This window comes from Mus caroli, chromosome 11, assembly GCF_900094665.2.
Source record: "Mus caroli chromosome 11, CAROLI_EIJ_v1.1, whole genome shotgun sequence".
NCBI lineage: Eukaryota > Metazoa > Chordata > Mammalia > Rodentia > Muridae > Mus > Mus caroli.
In genome coordinates, this window is record NC_034580.1 from 98182874 (window position 1) to 98193503 (window position 10630).

Genomic DNA, 10630 nt, shown 5'->3' on the forward strand with positions numbered 1-10630 from the left:
GGTATGTGCCTGAGTCACTCTTTGCTGACAGTGTTAGCAAGCTCTTCACACCTGTGAACTTCCCCAGGCCTCCTGCCTCCTACCTTACTGATCTGGAGACTGGGGGCAGGTAGGTCACCGTTGCTACACTCAAGTAATGACAACGCCTAGGGAAAGCCAGCACTGCACGGTGACTCCTACAACAAGCTGGAAATTTGTTTAAAAATAAAGATTACTCCAGGCTCACTGGCCACCATTTGTCATAGCACTCAGAAACATAATGTTTTGTTTTGCTTTTTTTCTTAAACATATCTATGGAAAGAGAAAAGAAAGGCTGACAGTGCCCTCCTCTGCAGGCATCGCTCGGGTGGAGACTCTTTCTCAGCTGCCAGCTTCTGGAGAGGGACTAAAGGAGAGTAAGTGATCAGAAGCCTGGGGCTTGCGCAGGACCCTAGGATGAGGCTTAAGCATCCAGTGCTCTCTAGGGACCTGGGGTGGTCCTCAGGAGCGTTTTCTTACTGCTCCAGCAGGAAGGAGAGCAGACGAGCAGTTGGCTGGGAAGAAAGCCTGTCTGTCCTCATCCCCCCCAGTATCTGGAGCTGGGACCAAGCAGTTCCTGGAGTATCTAGTGTTCCTCCCTAACTGCTTGGGAGTCCAGGCCCCATGGATTCAACAGTGCAAGTATCAGCTCTTGTCAGATGTGTGCCACATGTCTGTAGTCCCATACAGACTATCGTCTCTGGGCAGAGCATGCCCCAAGCATGCTGGGAGAGGACACAGGGTATAAAAGTACCTGCTTTAGAGAAACCTGCCATCATTGGGGGGGGGGTTTAAAGATTTATTTATCACATTTATATGAGTATGCTGTAGCTGTCTTCAGACACACCAGAAGAGGTCATCAGATTCTATCACAGATGGTTGTGAACCAACACATGGTTGCTGGGAATTGAACTCAGGACCTCTTGAAGAGCAGTCAGTGCTCTTAACTGCTGAGCCATCTCTCCAGCCCTGAAACCTTGCCATCTTACAGAAACAAGATGACACGTCTGTCCCATGCGTGACAGAGCTCGCCTCTGACTATAGAAGTTCAGGCAAATCGCTTTCCCTCTCTGAGCCGCAGTTTCCCCCTCATGATTAGAGTCAAACTCCAAAATTTTGGAATTTTGACATCATAAAGCAATGGGAAATTAAACCCAATGGATTGAACACCCTACGTGGAGATGTATGGACTGACTATTTGTGTATGTATGTGGGGGGGGGGAGGGGCATTGACAACATAGTCTCTCTATGTAGTCCTGGCCCAAAGTCAGGTGTAGTAGTCTTCAACTATAATCTTAGAAGTTGGGGATCTGAGGCAAGAGGATGGTAAAATCAAGGGTACCTTGGGTTATTATTTGGAATGCAGTCTCAAAACAATGGAAGAAAAAACTTGCCCAGTGCTCTCTCCAATAAGTGACCTTGACGTACATTTTCCAACCCCCCTTTAATAAATCTCTACTGAGATTTTTTTTTTTTCTTTACGGGAAGTGGATCTCAGGGCTTCCGACCTGCTGGCCAATTGCTTTACTTCTGAGCTGTATTCCCACATCTTGTTATTGGAGAAAGGGCATTGCTGAGTTGCCCAGGTTAGTCTTACATTGAAGTCCTCTGAGACTGGAGAGACGATGGCTCAATGGTTAGAGCACCAGCTGCTCTTCCATAGGACACAGGTTTGATTCCCAGCATCCTCCATGTGGCAGCTCATAGCCACCTATCTAACTCTAACCCTAGGCTGTTCAATGCTCTCTTCTGGCTTCCCTGGCAAAACATCCACGCACATAAGACAAACCAAAAATAATTTAAAGAGTTTATTTAAAATAAAAACAGAAAACCCATACACATAAAAATTTTTTAAAGGGCCGGGTGGTGGTAGTGCAGACCTTTAATCCCAGCACTGGGGAGGCAGAGGCAGGCGGATTTCTGAGTTCGAGGCCAGCCTGGTCTACAAAGTGAGTTCCAGGACAGCCAGGGTTATACAGAGAAACCCTGTCTAGAAAAAAAAAATTTTTTTTAAAGGTGTACACCTTTAATCCCAGCACTTGGGCTGGGGAGCAGAGACAGGTAGATTTCTGTGAGGTTGAGGCCAGCCTGGATTACCTAGGAAGTTTCAGGATAGCCAGGACTACAGAGACACCCTGTTTTTTTTTTTTTTTGGTTTTTCGAGACAGGGTTTCTCTGTATAGCCCTGGCTGTCCTGGCACTCACTCTGTAGACCAGGCTGGCCTCGAACTCCGAAATCCACCTGCCTCTGCCTCCCGAGTGCTGGGATTAAAGGCGTGCGCCACCACGCCCGGCGACACCCTGTTTTAAAAAACAAACAAACAAACAAACAAACAAACGAGCCAAGCATGGTGGCACATGCCTTTAATCCGAGTACTCCAGAGGGAGCAGCAAGTAGATTTTCATGTTTTCTAGGCCAGCCTGGTCTATGAGTTCCAGGACAGCCAGAACTGGTACAGAGAGAAACCTTGTCTCTAAAATCAAAAACAAAAGCAATTTTTTAAAAAAACAGTTCAAGTGAGATCAGGAGTCAGAGATGAGGAAATATCTGAATTCAAGGCCACCCTGGTCTCCAGAGTGAGTTACAGGGTGGGTGGCTAGGGCTACACAGAGAAACCCTGTCTTGAAAAACAAAACAAAACAAAACAACACAGTTCCAGTGGGATGGCCTATTGGGTAAAGGGACTCACCACCAAGTTTGATGCCTTCAGGACCCACAGGTTGAAAGGAGAGAACGAAGGCCTGCCCCCCCACCCCCTCCCACCCCCATCTGCACTCTGGCACGAAGATTCACACAAATAAACAAATGATTTTTAAAAAATTTTAAACTCCATAAAATAAAGATCAAACAAAAGTGATTTGCCAACTTTGTTGCAACTGGAGCATTGCAGAGACCGAGGCCGAGGCAAGAGAATCGAAAGTTCAAGTCCAGTCTGCCACATAGTGAGACCCTGTCTTAAAAATGAAAACAAGCCGGGCGGTGGTGGCGCATGCCTTTAATCCCAGCACTCGGGAGGCAGAGGCAGGCAGATTTCTGAGTTCGAGGCCAGCCTGGTCTACAAAGTGAGTTCCAGGACAGCCAGGGCTATACAGAGAAACCCTGTCTCAAAAAACCAAAAAAAACAAAAACAAAACAAAACAAAACAAAAAAAAACAAAAACAAAAAAATGAAAACAAGCACTCTAACAACAAAAAGACATTTGCCAGGCTGTCTGCCTCCGGGATCAGTCTTCCAACCTGATGGGCTGCTAGGTTCCCAAATCAAGCCTGAGGTCTAGAGGTAAGGTGTCGAAATAAATAAATTAATTTAATTAAATAAATCACTTGCTAATCCTATTAAGTCTGGGGTCCTTATTCCTGCAGGATCCCTGGATCACGGAAACAGACTTGCAGATGACTGTCTGTTCTTGCAACCTAACCTCTCTCCCAGGTTGATTCTACAAAGCAGGGAGCGTGGATGGGGAACCCAGGTGCTGCAAACACCTTGGAGGCAAAGATCATTTCCAGGGCAGTAGGCAAACTCTGGGTCAGTGTGGTTAAACCAGGTCAGTGAGTGAGTGTGACTAAAACCAGAGATCCAGCCAGGAGAAGAGGGCTGGGGCTTACCTTTGACCTTCTCCAAAGCCAGCTCTCCACACAGACACTGCATGCCATGCTCAACAGCCCAACCAGGAAGGTATCAGGGTCCACTTTCACAGATAAGGAAAACGGTGTTTAAAGGTCTAATATAGCTGCAAAGTGCCAGAGCTCAGACTAAGCTAGGTCTTGTTTGTTCATGACAGTCTTATGTAACCCGGTCTAACCTCAAAAGCACTGTCTATCAGAGGCTGACCTCCGGTGTCTAATTCTCCTGCCTGCACCTTCCAAGCGCTCACGGCTAGTGCTGAGACCACTGTCTTCTTGTACGAGTGTTTCCACAGAGGGGATGGAGTCCGCCAACTAAACCAGTGCTTAAGCTCGGTTCTGAACTCCAATAACTAGAAATCAAACCCTACATCTTTACACCCTGGGGTTAGGGTTTCTGGAAAGTTCCTGAAATCTCCATAGCTTTAAATCCATTCTAAAGGTAAGGATGTCACTCAGAGGTAGAGCCTAATCTTTGGAAAGGGCCTGGGTTCAATCCTTGCCATTATTTTAAAGGGGGAGGATGGGGCTAGAGAGATGACTCCGTGGCTAAGAGCACTTGCTGTTCTTCCAGAGGAACTTGACTCTATTCCCAGCACATACATTGCAGCTCACAACGCTCTGGAATTCCAGGTCTATGGGGGTTAGCGCCCTCTTCTGGCCCCCATCCGCACTGCATGTATGTAGTGCACATACAAGCAGGGAAAAACACTCAAACACATTTAAAGTAGTTTTGGGTTTTGTTTTGTTTTTTGTTTGTTTGTTTGTTTTGGGTGGGACAGAGTTTCTCTGTGTAGCCATGGCTGTCCTGAAACTTGTTCTGTAGACCAGGCTGGCCTCGAACTCATTGAGATTTGCCTTCTGCCTCTGTTTCCTGAGTGCTGGGATTAAAGAAGTATGCAGTCACCTCCAGACTTATTTAAATGGTTTTTTTTTAATTTATTTATTTATTATATGTAAGTACACTGTATCTGTCTTCAGACACTCCAGAATAGGGCATCAGATTTCATTATGGATGGTTGTGAGCCACCATGTGGTTGCTGGGATTTGAACTCTGGACCTTTGGAAGAGCAGTCGGCGCTCTTAACCATCTCACCAGCCCTTAAGTGGTTTTAAAGTGGAAAACTAGGCGTGATAGCACATGCTTGGATCCCAGGATGTGGAAAGGAAGATCGATGGAGAGTTTGAGGCTAGCCTAAGTTGCATGAGACCCTGTCTCAAAAAACAAAAAACAAAATGGCAATAATAACTATAGCCACCCCAAGGGCCGCTGGGAAGATTAAACACCAGGGTGCAGGTAAAGTGGACATGTTAGCTGTTGTTCTCTCTCTCTGCTGCTGGGCACATGTGTGTTCATGTGTGTGCCATGGCCCTGTTGCTTGAAGGCGAAGGAATGTGTTCCAGATTCTATGAGTGAAGGACTTTTGTTTGGGGACCCCTAGGTCCTTATGAATTGCTGGAAGAAACAAATGTGGTAACCTTTGCTCTTGAGAGGAGCCCCTTTAGTGTTGGGGAAGACGTTATGTGGTGTTGGGTGGCGCCTTGAACTGTCACTCACTTACTAAACGTCTCCGAACTGCCAGTGCCATATCTGTAAGATGGAGTATATGTTCTCTACCTTCTAGAGGTGCCAGGAGAATCATTGCATATGCAGCGAAGCCTTTCAAAGCCAAGTGTGGCTCTCCACCTGTTTGTTGCCAGTTCCCAATGCCCATGTTTGGTGGCTCACAACTGCCCACAGTTCCAGGTGCAAAGAGGCCAATGCTCCAGACTCCAGGGAAACCTGTGCACCCATTCTCACACGCATGCGTACATGTGCACAGAACTAAAGAAAACCCCCGGGGCTGGTGAGATGGCTCAGTGGGTAAGAGCACCTGACTGCTCTTCCGAAGGTCCAAAGTTCAAATCCCAGCAACCACATGGTGGCTCACAACCATCTGTAACGAGATCTGACGCCCTCTTCTGGTGTGTCTGAAGACAGCTACAGTGTATAAATAAATAAATAAATAAATAAATCTTAAAAAAAAAAGAAAGAAAACCCCCAAGAGGTATTTATGAAAAATAAATTAAAAATAAAATAGTTAAACTTTATGTACCATGGACACACATTTACCAAACTTCAAGCATGAGACTTACCAGTTTGAAGTGTGCAATTTAATAGTTTTTAGTAAGTTTACCAAATTGCCACAATCCAGTTTTAGGGCAGACTTATCACCACAGAGAACATCCTTTTCAGTTAATCTTCATCACCATCCCCACAGATGGCTTTTTAAATGTTTAATAAGTTAATTTTTTTCTATAAAAAGTCATGGGGCTGGGGAGATGGCTCAGCAGTTAAGAGCACTGGCTGCTTGCTCTTCCAGAGGTCCTGAGTTCAATTCCCAGCAACCACATGGTGCCTCACAACCATCTGTAATGGATCTGATGCCCTCAGCAGTGTACTAATAAAATAAATAAATAAACATTTACAAAAAAAAAAAAAAAACAAGTCATGAACTTTGATTGTAGAGAACTCCTGGGGAAGGGACCCGAGAAAGAAACAGAGGGACACAAACAAGTTCTTAAACCCATAATGTAAAAGGATAATTGTTAATAATTAGACAAATACTTTCTAATCTTTTTCTCTGCTACTTTTTTTCAAAATAAAATTGTATTACACTGCACATAATATTATCTGTTTTGTTTTACTTTTTTTAGATATTCTTACTTTGTATGTGTGTTTTGTATGCATGTATGTGCACCATATGAAAGCCTGGTACCAAAAAAAAAAAAAAAAAAAAAAAGCCGGGCATGGTGGTGCACACCTTTAATCCCAGCACTTGTGAGGCAAAGGCAGGTGGATTTCTGAGTTCGAGGCCAGCCTGTCTACTAAGTGAGCTCCAAGACAGCCAGGGCTATATGGAGGAACCCTGTCTCGAAAAACAAAAACAAAAACAAAACAAAACAAAAAACAACAACAAAAAAAGAAAGCCTGGTACCCACAGAGGTCAGTAGAGGATCCCACAGAAGAGTTAGGAGCCAATATGTGGGTGCTCGGACCCTAACTCCAGTCCTCTGCAAGACCAGCAGCTACTCTTAACCACTGAGCCATCTCTCCAGCCCTCTTTCTTTCTTCCCTATTCCTCCCCCCTCCTCCTTCTCTTTCCCCCTCCCCTCTCCCCCCCTCCTCCCCCTCCTCCTCTCCCTCCTCTTCTTCTTTTATAACCGAGCTACATGTCCCTGCTCAATTCTGGTTTGGTTTGGTTTAGTGATGGGATTATACCCCTGGGCTTCCTATGTATCAGAAAAGCATGCTATCACTGCATTGCTCTTTTAAGGGTGGCTCAGTCAGCTTCACCATGGGACCCAACAGTCCCAGGAACCTCAGGGATTATCCAGTCCAAGAGGGGAAGACTGAAAGATGCCAGGAAAAGGATGTGCAAAGGAGAGAGGCCATTAGATCCTGAAGATGGTCAGGCAATGGGAAGACACTGTGTGGGACTACCTAGGAAAATAGAGGAACGCACCTGTTCTGCCCCTATGCCCTACTCCCCACCAGCCATAGATGCTCGGGCCAACACTCGTCAAGCAACTCCTTTCTTCTGGCCATGTTTGTCTTGATTCTCTTAAGCAAGCTACATGCCAGTCCTTGGGACCAGTCAACTGCAATCCCCCCAAGCCCTGTCTCACCTGCACACCCCTGACAGGTTCTGCTTCACTGCCAAAGGGAGTCCAAAAAAAAAAAAAAAAAACCTTACCCAAGCGGCCAGCTTCCCTACCCCCACCCCCACCCCCGCTAACCCCGGCCTTAATGAATCCACTGAATTCGGTTTGGAGAGGTGGGTGTTGGATGCATCTGTCCTCGAGAGATCCTGTGATGACTCACACGCCACCCGAAGAGAGAGGGAAAGGGGGGCTAAGGGATGAATGGATTGCAAGTCAAAAGGAAGGGGAGGAGGAGAGGCGCTCGGGTGCCTCGATTGGTCCGCGTCAATTTCTTCCCAACATCTGCAGTGCGTGGGGCTGAGTGATCCCACCGCAGGGTGGGGGTAGCCGCTGTGAAGCTGGCTGACGTTCGCTTCCCGCCTGCTGGGCCGGCTGCGAGCAGTTCCTCAATGACTCACCGCATTGTCAGGCTGATTCACTGCTCCACTGGGGCCTTGAAAGAGGGGGGCACAGCCCTCTCTGTACGTCTTACACGCGCGCACTCACACGCGCACACACGCATATACGCGCAAGTGGGGCTACGGCAGGGCTTCTTATATGCTAGGGTCAGCACCTCATCAATAAATTCCCGTGGTAGCGAGAAGATAATCTTTATCACCTGGTGCACTGAAGAACGAGCTTGGAATTTCTGTCTACTAATATCCCCGTCGCTATTTCCATGAAAATTAAACACCGTCAAATCTTCAGCTCCTTAGTGAAACTAGCCACGTTGCACGCGTCTGAGATCCAGGAGGGGCTAGTGGCCACCCCAACGGACAGTGAGTTTAGACAGAATACATTTCCATAGGCATCCAGTTCTATTGAACAGCTGGTTTACATATAGGGAGAGCTCACTAACTGAATCTTTTTGTACACAGCCACCCAGACAGCGCAGCCCTTCCCCCGGGCTCCCATATGTGGCCCACAACGCACATCGAATTACACACACACACACACACACACACACACACACACCATGCAACACCCACCCACCAACACGACACAAAACCCTGTGTGTGTACACACTGTCTCTTTTGTCTGCCACTGTCCGTAACAAGGCATTATAAATACATGCATCAAACTGGTTTGCATACAATTGTTCATATGATTAAAAAAAAAAAACAACAACCATGAATTAGGGGAAAATGCATTTGCAAACACGCCGAAATAGATACAAACCCAAGCCATGTGGTTCCCATAACAATTCCCCCACACAAGTTTGCAAACTAAAGTAGAGGGGGAGGGAATCCACGTTTGCTGAGACCCTGCCAACATGCCAGACACGGAGTTAGCCATTTCAATGCAATTCATCTCATCTCACAGAAAAAAACCTGCAAAGAGGCAAAATTCTGTTTTCATAGATAAAGCACTAAAGAAAGGCTCTGAGAGTAAAGTAACTTACTCAAGATTGCATGCAGTTAGTGGGAGACTCGAACGTATTTTTTTCTAACTCCATAGCAAACGCAGCAAGCTGTTTTCAACCCCCCCCCCATTCCCCATGGCATGTGTATGCTCATGAGTTTCCTTTGTGCTTAAGAAAACTCCTTCATCAGCCAATGACAACTTCTTGTGGAAGTGCCTAAAGTGCCTAACGTTGCCCAATTCTTTCCTGACAAAGGCGTTGAAGTCATTAGACAAATGCTTGCACGGTGTCTGCCTCATACTAAGTGTTTAGTCACAAAAGCTGCAAGAGCCAGGCAAGGTGACACACACACATAATCCCAACACTTGGGGAAGTTGAGGCAGGTGGATTGCTGCAAATTCAAGGTCAGTCTGTGACACATTTGGGACCCTGTTTCAACTCTCCCCTCCTCTAAGAGGAAAGCCAAATGACCTGACCCCAAATAAAAATAAACAGTCCATCAGGGGGTGTGTGGAGGAGACCCTGAAGAGAATACAGGACACTCAGTAGACACCAGTTATGACGTAGGTAGGTCCTGAATACAGAGACTAGAGAACAAAGAAAACGTTTTGAAAACTGGGTGTGGTGAAACATGCCTTTAATCCTAGCACTTTGGAAGCAGAAGCCCTGTCCAAAAAAAAAGAGAGAGAGAGAGAAAGAAAGAAAAAAGAAAAAGAAAGAAAAGAAAGAGGACTGAGAGATGACTTAGCAGCCCAGAGCAATGTTTGCTCTTCCAGAGGTCCTGAGTTCAATTCCCAGCACCTACATGGCGGTTCACAGCCATCTATGAGGGGATCTGATGCCCTCTTGTGGCATGCAGGTGTACATGCAGCTGAGCACTCAGACATAAAATCAACAAAAATAATTTTTTTAAAAAAAGGGAAAAAAACGTAAAAGAAAAGGGCATTAGCTGAGCACAGAGGCGCACACATGTAATCCCAGGAGGTTCTGTCAAAAGGGAATGTTCTAGGCCACCCTTAGCGATGAGACCTTGTCGAGGAAGGGAGGGTGGAGAGGGAGAAGCAAGAAGTATGCTAAACTCTTTAATGACTGGGTTTGAGAGCAGTGGAAACTCAGACCGACTAGGAATAAGTTCAGAAATGGAAAACCTGGGTTCTGGGATTTAGGCTGGAAGCAGACCAGAGGACCCAGATAGAGCAGGATGACAAGCTCAGTATAGGGGGAGGCTCCCAGCACTGATTTAACCTGGAATGATAACAGCCAAGAGTCCTGGAGTACTATGTGATTCCAGGTATGACCCTGACCAAGCTCACATACTCACATAGCAAAGAGGAGGTAGAGTTGAGAGCCTAAGACCCAGCTATCAAGACTTCAGCATCTACAGTTTAACTGCTATACCATTTTTTTTTTTTTAAAGATTTACTGCTATACCATTTTGCTTCCTAGAATTCCAGGGGGCTGAGGTTTTTTTTTGTTTGTTTGTTTTGGTTTTGGGTTTTTTGTTTGTTTGTTTTGACAGGGTTTCTCTGTATACCCCTGGCTCTCCTGGAACTCACTCTGTAGACCAGGCTGGCCTTGAACTCAGAAATCCGCCTCCCTCTGTGCTGGGATTAAAGGCGTGGGCCACCAGCGCCTGGCTGGGACTGAGTTCTTGACCCGAGGCTTCAGGAAGACAACCCCCCTATAATTATGTGCAAAGCATCAGGTGTTTGTGCACATGTGCCTTGTTCTGAGGAAGAATCCACCAATTTAGTCATATTTCTGTGGCTCAGAGGGCTACTATGCTCTGAGGAAAAGACACACCCTGTCTATCCCCAATCTCTTCCTTCAGTCTTACATGTCTTATATGCTTGAGCCAGGCCTTACCTTCCAGTCCCTGGGTGGCCTCCAAGGTTTTTTTGTTTATGTTTTTGTTTGTTTGTTTTTCTGCAGTGTATGTAT